Source organism: Balaenoptera musculus, chromosome 13 (genome assembly GCF_009873245.2).
Source record: "Balaenoptera musculus isolate JJ_BM4_2016_0621 chromosome 13, mBalMus1.pri.v3, whole genome shotgun sequence".
In the NCBI taxonomy this organism is placed as follows: domain Eukaryota; kingdom Metazoa; phylum Chordata; class Mammalia; order Artiodactyla; family Balaenopteridae; genus Balaenoptera; species Balaenoptera musculus.
This window is the reverse complement of record NC_045797.1, coordinates 23103804-23118095: the sequence shown is the minus strand read 5'-3', so window position 1 is coordinate 23118095 and position 14292 is coordinate 23103804. Positions and strand designations below refer to the sequence as shown.

Below are 14292 nucleotides of genomic sequence, written 5' to 3'. Positions count from 1 at the left end.
AAAGTGATGAAAGTGAAAAAACTATAACCGAGATTACTCTACCCAGCAAGTATCTCATTCAGTTTGATGGAGAAATTAAAACCTTTATGGACAAACAAAAGCTAAGAGATTTCAGCACCATCAAAAAAGCTTTACAAGAAATGCTAAAGGAACTTCTCTAGACATGAAACAGAAGAGAAGGAGAAGACCAACAATAACAACCCCAAAACAATTAAGAAAATGGTAATAGGAGCATACATATAGATAATTACCTTAAATGTAAATGGATTAAATGCTCCAACGAAAAGACACAGGCTTGCTGAATGGATACAAAAACAAGACCTGGGGGGCTTCCCTGGTGGCACAGTGGTTGAGAATCTGCCTGCCAATGCAGGGGACACGGGTTCGAGCCCTGGTCTGGGAAGATCCCACATGCCGTGGAGCAACTAGGTCCGTGAGCCACAACTACTGAGCCTGTGCATCTGGAGGCTGTGCTCAATAACAAGAGAGGCCACGATAGTGAGAGGCCCGCGCACCGGGATGAAGAGTGACCCCCGCTTGCTGCAACTAGAGAAAGCCCTCGCACAGAAACGAAGACCCAACATAACCAAAAATAAAAAATAAATAAATAAAAGAAACCATGTTCTCATGTGAAAAATTAAAACAAAAACCAACAACAACAACAAAAAAAGACGTGTATATATGCTGTCTACAAGAAATTCCCTTCAGACCTAGGGACACATACAGACTGAGAGTGAGGGGAGGGAAAAAGATATTATTTGCAAAGGGAAATCAAAAGAAAGCTGGAGTAGGAATTATCATATCAGACAAAATAGATCTTAAAATAAAGACTATTACAAGAGACAAAGAAGGACACTACATAATAATCAAGGGGTGAACCCAAGAAGAAGATATAACAATTGTAAATATTTATGCACACGATATTGGAGCACCTCAATACATAAGGCAAATGCTAACAGCCATAAATGGGGAAATCGACAGTAACACAATCATAGTAGGGGACTTGAACACCCCACTTTCACCAATGGACAGATCAACCAAAATGAAAATAAATAAGGAAACACAAGCATTACACGATACATTAAACAAGATGGACTTAATTGATATTTCTAGGACATGCCATCCCAAAACAACAGAATACACTTTCTACTCAAGTGCTCATGGAACATTCTCCAGGATAGATCATTTCCTGGAAAACAAATCAAGCCTTGGTAAATTTAAGAAAATTGAAATAGTATCAAGTATCTTATCCAACCCCAACGCTATGAGACCACAAACCAGTTACAGTAAAATATCCGTAAAAAATACAAACATATTGAGGCTAAACAATACACTACTTAAAAACCAAGAGATTACTGAAGAAATCAAGATGAAATCAAAAAATACCTAGAATCAAATGACAATGGAAACACGATGACCCAAAACCTATGGGATGCAGCAAAAGCAGTTCTAAGAGGGAATTTTTTGGCAATACACTACTACCACAAGAAACAAGAAACATCTCAAATAAACAATCTAACCTTACACCTAAAGCAATTAGAGAAAGAAGAAAAAAAAAAAATAACCCAGGTTAGTAGAAGGAAAGAAATCATAAAGATCAGATCAGATATAAATGAAAAAGAAATGGAGGAAACAATAACAAAGATCAATAAAACTAAAAGCTGGTTCTTTGGGAATATAAACAAAATAGATAAACCATTAGCCAGTCTCATTAAGAAGAAAAGGGAGAAGATTCAAATCAATAGAATTAGAAATGAAAAAGGAGAAGTAACAACTGACACTGCAGAAATACAAAGGATCATGAGAGATTACTACAAGCAACTCTATGCCAATAAAATGGACAACCTGGAAGAATTGGACAAATTCTTAGAAAAGCACAACCTTCTGAGACTGAACCAGGAAGTAATAGAAAATAAAAACAGACACATCACAAGCACTGAAATTGAGACTGTGATTAAAAATCTTCCAACAAAAAAAAGCCCAGGACCAGATGGCTTCACAGGTGAATTGTATCAAACATTTAAAGAAGAGCTATCACCTATCCTTCTCAAACTCTTCTAAAATATAGCAGAGGGAGGAACACTTCCAAACTGATTCTACGAGGCCACCATCACCCTGACACCAAAACCAGACAAAGATGTCACAAAGAAAGAAACCTACAGGCCAATATCACTGATGAATATAGATGCAAAAATCCTCAACAAAATTCTAGCAAACAGAATGCAACAGTGCATTAAAAGCATCATACACATGATCAAGTGGGGTTTAACCCCTGGAATGCAAGTATTCTTCAATACACGCAAGTCAATCAATGTGATAAACTATATTAACAAAAGAAGGAGAAAAACCATATGATCATCTCAATAGATGCAGAAAAAGCTTTTGACAAAATTCAATACCCATTTATGATAAAAACCCTCCAGAAAGTAGACATAGAGGGAAATTACCTCAATAAAATAAAGTCCACATATGAAAAACCCACAGCCAACATCGTCCTCAATGGTGAAAAGTTGAAACCATTTCCACTAAGATTAGGAACAAGACAAGGTTGTCCACTCTCAACACTATTATTCGACATAGTTTTGGAAGTTTTAGCCACAGTAATCAGAGAAGAAAAAGAAATAAAAAGAATCCAAATCAGAAATGAAGAAATAAAGCTGTCACTGTTTGCAGATGACATGATACTATACATAGAGAGTCCTTAAGATGCTACCAGAAAACTACTAGAGCTAATCAATGAATTTGGTAAAGTTGAAGGATACAAAATTAATGCAAAGAAATCTCTTGCATCCCTATACACTAATGATGAAAAATCTGAAAGAGAAATCAAAGAAACACTCCCATTTACCATTGCAACAAAAATAATAAAATACCTAGAAATAAATCTACCTAAGGAGACAATAGACCTCTATGCAGAAAACTATAAGACACTGATGAAAGAAATTAAAGATGATACAAACAGATGGAGAGATATACCATGTTCTTGGATTGGAAGAATCAATATTGTGAAAATGACTATACTACCCAAAGCAATCTACAGATTCAATGCACTCCCTATCAAACTACCACTGGCATTTTTCACAGAACTAGAACAAAAAATTTTTTGCAGAACAAAGCAAACCATAAACAAGACGAAAAGACAACCCTCAGAATGGGAGAAAATATTTGCAAATGAAGCAAATGACAAAGGATTAACCTCTAAAATTTACAAGCAACTCATGCAGCTCAATATCAAAAAAACAAACAACCCAGTCCAAAAATGGACAAAAGACCTAAGTAGACATTTCTACAAAGAAGATATAGAGATTGCCAACAAACACATGAAAAAATGCTCACCATCATTAACCATTAGAGAAATGCAAATCAAAACTACAATGAGGTACCACCTCACACCAGTCAGAATGTCCATCATCAAAAAGTCTACAAACAATAAATCCTGGAGAGGGTGTGGAGAAAAGGGAACCCTCTTGCACTGTTGGTGGGAATGTAAATTGATACAGCCTCTATGGAGAACAGTATGGAGGTTCCTTAAAAAACTAAAAATAGAAGTATCATACGAGCCAGCAATCCCACCACTGGGCATATACCCTGAGAAAACCATAATTCAAAAAGAGTCATGTACCACAACGTTCATTGCAGCTCTATTTACAATTGCCAGGATATGGAAGCAACTTAAATGTCCATCAACAGATGAATGGATAAAGAAGATGTAGCACATATATACAATGGAATGTTACTCAGCCATGAAAAGAAAGGAAATTGAGTTATTTTTAGTGAAGTGGGTGGACCTAGAGTCTGTCATACAGAGTGAAATAAGTCAGAAAGAGAAATACAAATACCGTGTGCTAACACATACATATGGAATCCAAAAAAAAAAAGGTTCTGAAGAGTCTAGCAGCAGGACAGGAATAAAGATGCAGACGTAGAGAATGGACTTCTGGGACAAAGTGAGAGAATGGCATGGACTTATAAATACTACCAAATGTAAAATAGCTAGTGGGAAGCCGCTGCATAGCACAGGGAGATCAGCTTAGTGTTTTGTGACCACCTAGAGTGGTGGGATAGGGAGTGTGGGAGGGAGACACAAGAGGGAGGAGATATGGGCATATATATATATATATAGCTGATTCACTTTGTTATAAAGCAGAAACTAACACACCATTGTAAAGCTATTATACTCCAATAAAGATGTTAAAAAAGAAAAAACTAAAAGTCTTCTGCACAAATAATAAAAGACTTTAGCCATCTTAAAAAAAATAGTTTTACTGTATAACACAGGGAACTGTATTCAATAACTTGTAATAAACTATAAAGGAAGAGAGTGAGAAAAAATAATATAGGGTATACATAATATATACACATATGTTTGTGTGTGTGTGTGTATATATATATATATATATATATATACATCTCTGAATCACTTTGCTGTACACCTGAAACTAACACAATATTATGTCAACTACACTTCAACTAAAAAAAAAGAAAGAAATATAACCAGCAATATTAATAGGCTAAAAAAAATTATGTATAATCTTAACAATCGATGCAGAAAAATCATTTGACAAATTTCAACACCAATTCATTATAATAATTCTCAGAGAACTAGGAGTGAAGGACTTCTCCATTTTGATTAAAAAATCTACAAAATAATCTATAGCTAACATCATATTTAATGATGAAAGACAGAATGTATTTTCCTCAAAGATTAGGAATACGGCAAAGCAATGCAGTTTCTCCACTGCAGTTTAACATAGAAATGGAAGATCTAGCAAACAAGATATGGTAAGAAAAGGAAAAAAAAGGTATATATACTGGAAAGGAAGAAATAATTTCTATATGCAGAAGATTTGATTGTCTACTTAGAAAACCTCCTCAAAATTATGCAAAATCCTCTTTAGAATTTATAGGTGAGTTCAGAAATGTCTCAGAGTGTATGATAAACATAAAAAAATCAGTTACATTTCTACGTGCTAGCAATGAATACGTGAAAGTTAAAAATGAAAAGACTATACCAGTTACAAACCCTCAAAAAAGAGAAATACTTATATCACATCTAAAAAATATGTACAACCTTTATATGTTGTAAATTATAAAATTCTGATAAAATGGAAGATCATCTAAGTAAATGGAAAGCATAACATGGTCATGAATTGGAAGACAACGTATGAAAGACAAATTTTCTGTAAATTGAAATAGACAGTTAACAGAACTTCTATCAAAATCCTAGCAAGCTATTTTGTAGACATATACAAGATTATTCTAAAATTTATATGGAATGGCAAAAGAAATAAAATAGATAACATTTCTTAAAAAATTAAAAAATGTAAAAATTATCAGTCTATCTGATTTTAAGACTAATTTTAAAGCTGCAGTAAGAAGGACTATTTGATATTAGCGAAGGGTTAGACACAAAGATCAACAGAATAAGATAATCCAGAAACAGACCTACAGAAGTACAGCCAACACATTTTTGACAAAGGGACAAAAACTATTCAAAGGAAGAAGAATAGTTTTTTCAATAAATTGTACTGGAGTAATATGATACCTATAGGTAAAAAAATAAATAAATAACCTAAATCTCAAAACTTACACAATTTAAATCAAAATGGACTGTTGACTTAAATAAAAAACAAAAAATTACAAAACTTTTTGTAAACGTAGGAGAAAATCTTTGAGACTTCAGCCTTGGTGAAGAATTCTTAAACATGACAACAGAGAGATATCCATATAAGAAAAGAAAAAAGATAAACTGGATTTTGTCAAAATTAAAAACTTCTGTTTTGAGTAGGACCCTGTAAAGAGAATGAAAAAATAAGCTCTAGACTGGGAGAAAATATTTGCAAACCATATATCTGACAAAGGACTTCGATCAAGAATTCATAATGAACTCACACAACTCAACAAGAAAAAAATCTAATTAAAAAATATGCACAATAGTGGGAGAATTCATGAATGGTATGTGAGAAGATGTTTAATATCAATAGCCACTAGGAAAATACAGATTAAGACCACAATGAGATGCCATTCACGTCTATTAGAAAATTAAACATAGTGACAATACCAAATGCTGGAGAGAACGTGAAGAAATTCAATCTCTCACACATTGCTGATGGGAAGGTACAATGGTAGAGTCACTATAATAAAACAGCTGGGCAATTTCTTTGAAAACTAAACTATACATTACCATACAACAGATCAATTGTACTTCTGGGAATATATCCCAGAGAAATAAAAACTTCTATCCACACAACAACCTATACCTGATTTTTCACAGCAATTTTATTTATAACAGCCAGAAACTGAAAGCAACAAAAGTGTTACTTTTAAGCATGAAATGTTAAACAAAGTGTGGTGTCTCCATATCAAGGAGTACTATTAATCAATAAAAAGGAACAAAAAAATCTATTTATACAGCAACATGGATAGTTCTCAACAGCATGGTGCTGAGTGAAAAAAGCTAATCTCTAAGGATCACATGCTGTCTGTTTCCATTTTGTAACATTTTTAAAATGACAAACTTATAGAGACGGAAAACTGATTAATGCTTGCCAGAGTTTAGGTATAGGAAGGGGTTTGGGCATGACCATAAAGAGGTAGCACAATGGAGATCTTTATGGTAATGAAGTAGTTCTGTATCTTGATTGTGTATTGCAGTGGTGGTTTAATGAATATTCATATGTGATAAAATGACAGAACTATATTCACATTTTACGGTGCTATCATTTTCCTGATTTTGCTATTGTGCAGTAGCTGTATAATATATAATCTATGGGGAAATTGGATGAATGGTATCTGAAAAATCTCTGTGCTATCTTTGCAACTTTCTCTTACTCTATAATTATTTGAAAATAAGAGATCAGCAATAACAAAAAAAATTGACCAAAAATAATTAAATAAAATAAATACAGGGCATTGAGTTAGTAAACTAGTAAACTTTTGTGTTACTATTAAATCATTGTTTATACAGTATTAAGGAAAATGATTAAAACACTTGAATATAGAGCAAATTGATGGTTGCATGTCCCCACTATCCTCATTTTTAATATATAAGTTCCACAACTCAAATAAAAATCTCAGTGGGTTTTTGTTGGAATAAGACCAAATTCTCTTAAGGTTTGCCTAGAAGAATAATATGAGCAACATGCTCAAGAAGATTTGGGGCAGGAAAAAAAAACAAAACTAATGTGTGGCAGCAGGGATTTGGAGGAGGCCTGGAGTAGCAGGGAAGATCAACTTGTACTAGAGAGACATCAAAATATATAATAAAATTACTATAACTAAATTTGTACATTATTGACCAGAAATTAACACAGAGATATTTGGCACTAATTAGAAAGTCCAAAAACAAACAAAATTTTTAAAAAGAAGGTAATGTCCTTTAAAGTGTTAGTCCTCAAAATGTTAGTGACAGAATATGCCAGGAGCCAAGAATATGGGTTTAGGAATCAAGTAAGCTTAGATGCAAATCCTGGCTCTCACATTATCTAGCTGTGTGACACTGAGTGAATTATTTAACCTCTCAAAAATGTATCTAAGATACTTGTAAAGTAGTCAGGATTAATATTGCTTTTAAAAAGAGATATGAGTATTGAGACAATGCATATGATATGCTGAGTGCCCAACATGTAGCAAGTTTTAATACATGTTTCACATCATTTGCAAGACTGAGAGGAAATAATTTATTTGAAGTTAATGTAATCAGTTGACTTTTCATCCCTTCCATGTATAACACCTACAGGTTTGATGAACAAAGAAGTTCAATAGAACAGCCCATGTCAAGAGCCTTTGTAGGTCAAAATAGAGTCATAACTCTTCAGTTAATTATTGTGAATCGAAGGAGAAACACAGAAAGGAAAGGAGAGGGCATTCTATTTGGAGAGTGGTGAAGCAAGCAAAAGCTGAGTGTCAGGAGGTTTAAGATGTGAATTAAAAGAAGATCAGCCTAATAGATCATAAGGTTTCTTTTGGTACTAGCAGGAGAAAATTCTGTATGAAGAGATTTGGGAAACAGTCTGTGTGATTTTTAACAGAGAATTAAATTTCTATTCAGCTTTACAAAGTTATGGGTCACAGCACAGGTTATGGAGGTAAAGAATATGCTCATCTGAAATTGCACAGAAGAGGTTGAAGAGATCAAAAACATGAACAGAGCACAAGTGAATATGAAAGTTCCCTCCAGGTTTCCTACATTAGATTTTCCCTAACTCTTGACCTATCATTAAAAGAGATTAGAACTGCCAAGAAATTGTGTGTGTGTGTGTGTGTGTGTGTGTGTTTGGTTAGTTGAAGTGTTGTTTTCAGTGTAGAGTGCAGTGTTATCTGTATATTAGGGGTCAGAATAATATTCTACAGAAGTGAATTTCTACAGGATAGTTGTGATTCATAACACACCACTACACAAATAGATAGCAGCATTTAGATATCAAACCATTTCTTGCCAAAATCTGCCAAAATATTATTCTATTAATCATTAACTACCACATTATAAAATAGATTCTAATTTGTTATCATTCAGTTCTTGATGCTATTAAGAAAGGAAAATACAAACTGAGCTTGTACCAAGATGCAAAATTAATTCAACTAAACTCGTAAGCACAGATGCAATAAATGCAAGTCAAAACATAACATTTTCATAGGTGATTGGGCATTTACATTTCTGAGTGGATTTTTAGAATTATAATTATCCAATTTAGAAGGCAAGAAGACAATTTCCTTATGAAAATAAAGCCTCACCAAGCCTGATCAAAATGCACTTGGGGACCTTATACTAATTTATGATACTGGAATTGGAGACAATCTTAGAGTAATGATTTCAGGAGATGAACCATAGAGTAATTTGTACTTTTCCCTATCACTAGGCAATAACTTTAAAATAATCATCTCCTATATTCACACATATACTAATTCCATGTTTCTTCTTATTTCCATTTGTAAGTATTAAACAAGCACAAATTGGAGGAAGCATGAGTTTTGTGTTTAGTCTATAGGAGATGGTGGAAAACTGGGATCTAACTGGGGTTCCCAGTTCCTCTAGAGAATGAACTGAGAGTACTGTGAGTATTGAAGATTAAGCAGTTTCATAAAAAGAGTTCCCAAATATTTTGGAAGTACTAATTAAAAAAAGAAAAGAAATTGGATAAAAGTAAGCAAGGAGTGGTAAAGAATGAGGAAATAAGAATGAGTGGTAAATTTACTGATGACCAAATATTCCACTTGTTCCATGCATTTCCCAATTTCCTTGCAGCTGGCAACTGCCATATGAAAAATTCTAATCAATGGACTGTGAGGAAAAGTAACAGGCATCATTTCTGGACTAAGGCAGTAAAAAGTAGATATACAGGATACCCTTCCTTGTTCTGGTGAACCTGGAAATCTTGTTTGAGTTGGTGCTGTTATACAAAGTTCCCTTTCGCCTTGGTCTCTGAGTAAGCAGATCCCCTTGGTGTCCCAAACTGGAATTGAAACATGAGAAAGAAATAAAGCTGGATTACTTTAATCCACTTTTTAAAAATATCCAAGCCCAGTCTCTCCTGATTAATACACATGGTGCCTGGTACAGGATCCTATGAGGCAAACTGGATAAATGAGTCTGTGAAGGATTCCAAACAGTATTAGGATTACTGATCCTTGGAGAGGGAAGGCTCTCTATCCTGGTTTTTGGGTCTTACTGACTTTGGGTAAAAACAAGTTAAAAAAATAGCATCCCTTTCATACACTTACAGTTTTAAAATAAACTTTTTTTTCAAGGGCTTTCAGATGTACTAAAAAGCTTCAATATTGTTCAGAGTTCCCATATACCCCTTACCCAATTTCCCTGATTGTTAACATCTTACATTAGTATGGTACATTTGTCATAACTAATAAACAATCATTAATACATTATTATTAATTAAAGTTCATACTTTATTTGCATTTCTTTAGGTTTTACCTAATATCCTTTTTCCTGTTCCATAATCCCATCTAGAATACAATGTCATTTATTTTTCATGTCTCCTTAGACTCTGCTAGACTGTGACAGTTTCTCAGACTTTCCTTGCTTTTGATGACCTTTGCAATTTTGAGGAGTACTCATTAGGTATTCTGTAGACTATCTTTCAATTTGAATTTGTCTGATATTTTTCTCACAGACTGTAGTTATGGATTTTGGGCAGGAATATCACATCACACCAAGAGTACCTACTATTAAAATGACTTATCACTGATGATTTCATCCTTAATTACCTGACTGAAGTAGTGTTTGTTAGGTTTTCCCCACTGTAAACTTATTCCTTACCGTACCATTTTATACTATACCCTAAAGAAGGAAGTCCCTTGCATACACATTTTTAGACTTAGATAATTCTTCCTGGAATCTCATGCTCCACTTATAGAATGTTCCAATATTTCTTGGTACCTTGTCTTAATGGTATCTATGCAAAGGAAGACCTTCGGGTAATGAAGGTTTTAACTTGTAGCAAGATATGTTAAGCTCATGCTTCTTTAACATTTTGCTATGAAATTTCATCATAATACTTACATACCTACTCTGATAGCAACTCAGAATATTAACATTTTAGAATTACATAAAGAGAGGTATATTAATGTGCTCAGGCTGCCATAAAAATACCAGACTAGGTAGCTTACACAACAAAAATTAATTTTCTCATAGTTCTGAAAGTTGGAAGTCTGAGATCAGGATGCCTATATGGTTGATGAGGACTCTCTTCCTGGCTTGTAGATCACAGCCTTTCCCTCCCACAGCCTTACTTCAGTCCATTCATGTGAAGAAAGAGAGAATGAATGAGGTCTCTGGTGTCTCTTCTAATAAGGACCCTAACTATATCAGATCAGTCCACCCTTATGACTTCATTTAACCTTAATTATATCCTATAGGCCCATTGCAAAATTCAGCCACACTGGGGATTCAGGTTTCAACATATGAATTTTTAGGAGACACACTTGGAAGACACATAACTTAAGGTAAAGAAATAAAATGAAAGCCAAGGGTTTAATAAAAGACAATATATAAAATCTAATTTCTCTATTACCCAATACAAATAAAATAACAGCAAATTACTGGGAAAAATGTTTTGTTTTTATTGAGACTATTTGACTACTGTCTTTGGGAAAGCAATAATATTTATCTTTCAAATGTGCACTAGGCATCCAGACATGAGTAGATATAAATCTATTCAAACCAACCCTAAAATAAGCCCCCTTATATAAACACACAGCACAATTAGAATGAAATGGTCATCTTAATACTGCTCTGCTAATGAGAACTGCCTCTATGAAATGACTATATTCATTTAATTAAAAAACCCATTATGGATCTCATTCAAAATGCTGTTCAGTGAACTCTTCAGAATAAATCTAATTTGTTTTAGTGGAGTGTTTAGAAGTGTCATTTTTATTTGTTTTCAAAGATGGTAAAACAACAGGAAAATATGATGAGCCATTCACCAAGAGAAGTCACAGTGAATGGCTTTTATAAGTTGAGAAAGCCTTAAAATCAAAAGGGAAGTCATGTCATCATAATATGTTAAGAAAAGGACAAAAGAGAGGTTCTGCTTAATACAACAGAGAACAAATGAAACAATGATATAAGATGTAAAGCTTTCCTCTACTTGCTACTCACTCAGCATACTTATAAAGTTGTATTTTAACTACTCTAATTACCATATTTGAGAAGGAAACAGTACAGTAATATCTTCTGCATTAGTAACATGTTCAAATCAATGTGTTACATAGTTTTATATATAATTACATTTCATTTAATGCATGTGGAACCTTGAGAAAAGGCTTTTCAAACCCAAAGAAGTGAAGATAAATCTTTAGTCTATAAAAACTTAGAATCACAAAGTGATAAGAAAATAATGAATAATTAAATATATTATATTATAACAAATGATTATTTTAGCAGAAAGAAAATGAGGAATCTTACTTAATGTTGTATTCCAAATTTAATTTCAAGTTGAATAAGATTTAAATGTAAGCAGACATTAGGACCAAAATAATATTCCAACAGATTTTTGGACAATAAAGATGATAAAGGAGTTGTAAATGATTTAGTAGAGTGGAGGAAATGACACTCCAAGGGTCTACAGAGGGCATTCTGATAAGAAAAGTGTTGATTTGTCCCACCCATCTCCTGAGAGGGTCCAGCGGAATTATAGTGGATAGTGGGAGACTAAAATTATGTTTGAAAGGCCTAGTTCTTCTGACAGCAGGAAGCAAAGGGACAATTTTACAGATCAGTAGAGCTACAGAGTCTCTGAATGTGGAGGACACCAGACCCAGTCAAGTACAGAGACAAGGCATCAGGCTGAAACATGGGGTAAGTTGACATGTTGAACTCAGAGACTTCTCCCTCCTCTCTCAACCTACTCCCTGAAAATAGGTTGGAAACTTGAAGATTGTTCAGTAAAGCACTATCCAGAGAAAACAAACAAGCAAAACCATTGAAGGAATGGTATTTGGTGAAAGGAGAGTTCCCTACACCAAATGTCATGCCCTGTTTTCCTCGAGATCTCTGTACAGTAAAGCCACCAGGAAACAATTGTCCCCATATAAATCTTCCAATAAGCTCTTTAGTGCTTAATTTAATTACTCTCAAAGAAATTCCCCAGAAATGATTGAAAATAAAAGGGCAGAAAACTTAAAATATTAATCCAGAAGATCTAACATATCACTAATGTAGAGAGACAATATATTCCAGTTTGCCCTGGTCAGTCCCAGTAAAGTCCATAGGAAAATAATTAGGCATCTGAAACAGCAATTTTATTTTTTTTCCTCCTACAACCTCTCAACTTTCTTTATCAGCTCTTTTTCTCTTTTTTTCTGTCAAGTTTTATTTCCTTAAACTCAGTTCTAGGTCTTTTCATGTTCTCACTGTATACTTTAATCTTAGGTGATTTGATCCACACACAAAACTTCAAATCCATCAATAGGTCAATGACTTTCAAATTTGTATTTTGGGCACATACTTTTCATCTGAGCTCCAGGTCAAAAGATATCCAAATGTCCATTTGACATTTCTACTAAAACAAACAAACAAAAAACCCCTCAATATCCTAATTCTACTATTCCTTTCATCACTTCCACCTCCAACCTGGCCCTCTTCCAGAAATATTTTCCCCTGGATGGTACCATAAAGGACCATCCAGGTATTAGAAGGCAGAATTCTTGGAGTCATCTTGACTCATCCCTCTCCAATACTCTTATATTGATTTTCTTATTTCTTATTTTCTTGTTTCTTATTTCCATGTCTTATTGATTTTCCCTCCTATATATCCCTTGTATGTCACTCAGTCTCTGCATTGTCACTCCTGTCACCCTGCCATTGCTCTCCTCTGAACTCCCAGAATAAGCTCCTAACTTCTCTTCTACCATGTATTCTTCTCACTTCCTTTCCAATTCTTTCTGCACAGTATAAACCCAGTGATCTTTTTAACAGACAAATGTGATCAAATCAGTTACTCACTTAAAATCCACTAAGGTATACCAATTGTTCTTAAAACTATGAAAAAAATCTTATAAAGCCTTAAATAATCTGTCTTCTCTCTACATTTCTGTCTCCTCAATCCCTTGTTCCATAGTCACAGTGGACTAACCATAATGATCTTCCTTCAATTTCTCTAATCCAATGGTTCTCAAAGCACATTCTCCAGACCAGCAACAGCAGCAGCATCTGAGGACTTGTTAGAAATTCACTTGGTGTAAATTCTTGGACACTGCCCCAGCCCTACTGAATCATAAGCTCTAGGATGGGGCTCAGAACTGTGTGTTTTTCTTTGTTTTTTTAAATTTTATTTGGCTGTGTTGGGTCTTCGTCTCTGTGCGAGGGCTTCCTCTAGTTGCGGCAAGCAGGGGCCACTCTTCATTGCGGTGCACGGGCCTCTCACTATCGTGGCCTCTTTTGTTGCGGAGCACAGGCTCCACACGCGCAGGCTCAGTAGTTATGGCTCACGGGCCCAGCCACTCCACGGCATGTGGGATCCTCCCAGACCAGGGCTCGAACCCGCGTCCCCCGCATTAGCAGGCAGACCCTCAACCACTGTGCCACCAGGGAAGCCCAGAACTGTGTGTTTTAACAAGCCCTCCAGGTAATTCTGATGCACTCTAAAGCTTGAGATCCACTAAACTTTTCCACATGCTGATTTCTTCATTTGTAATTATTTCCCTCCTCCCGTTTCCTTACTTTTTATTTGTTTTCTATATTTCAAATCAAGTTTTATTTCTTCTGGGGCATTTTTCCTGATGCTTCATCTTCCCCTACGTCTAGATTAGATTTTCTTGTAATAAGCTCTCACA

At 34.6% G+C, this 14292-nt stretch overlaps 1 protein-coding gene across 1 annotated transcript in view; it reads right to left on the bottom strand.

Moving 5' to 3' along the window:
* The window catches only part of LRRTM4 (leucine rich repeat transmembrane neuronal 4), an 857252-nt gene that overhangs the window by 552202 nt on the left and 290758 nt on the right, over nucleotides 1–14292 (bottom strand). The window lies entirely within an intron of this gene.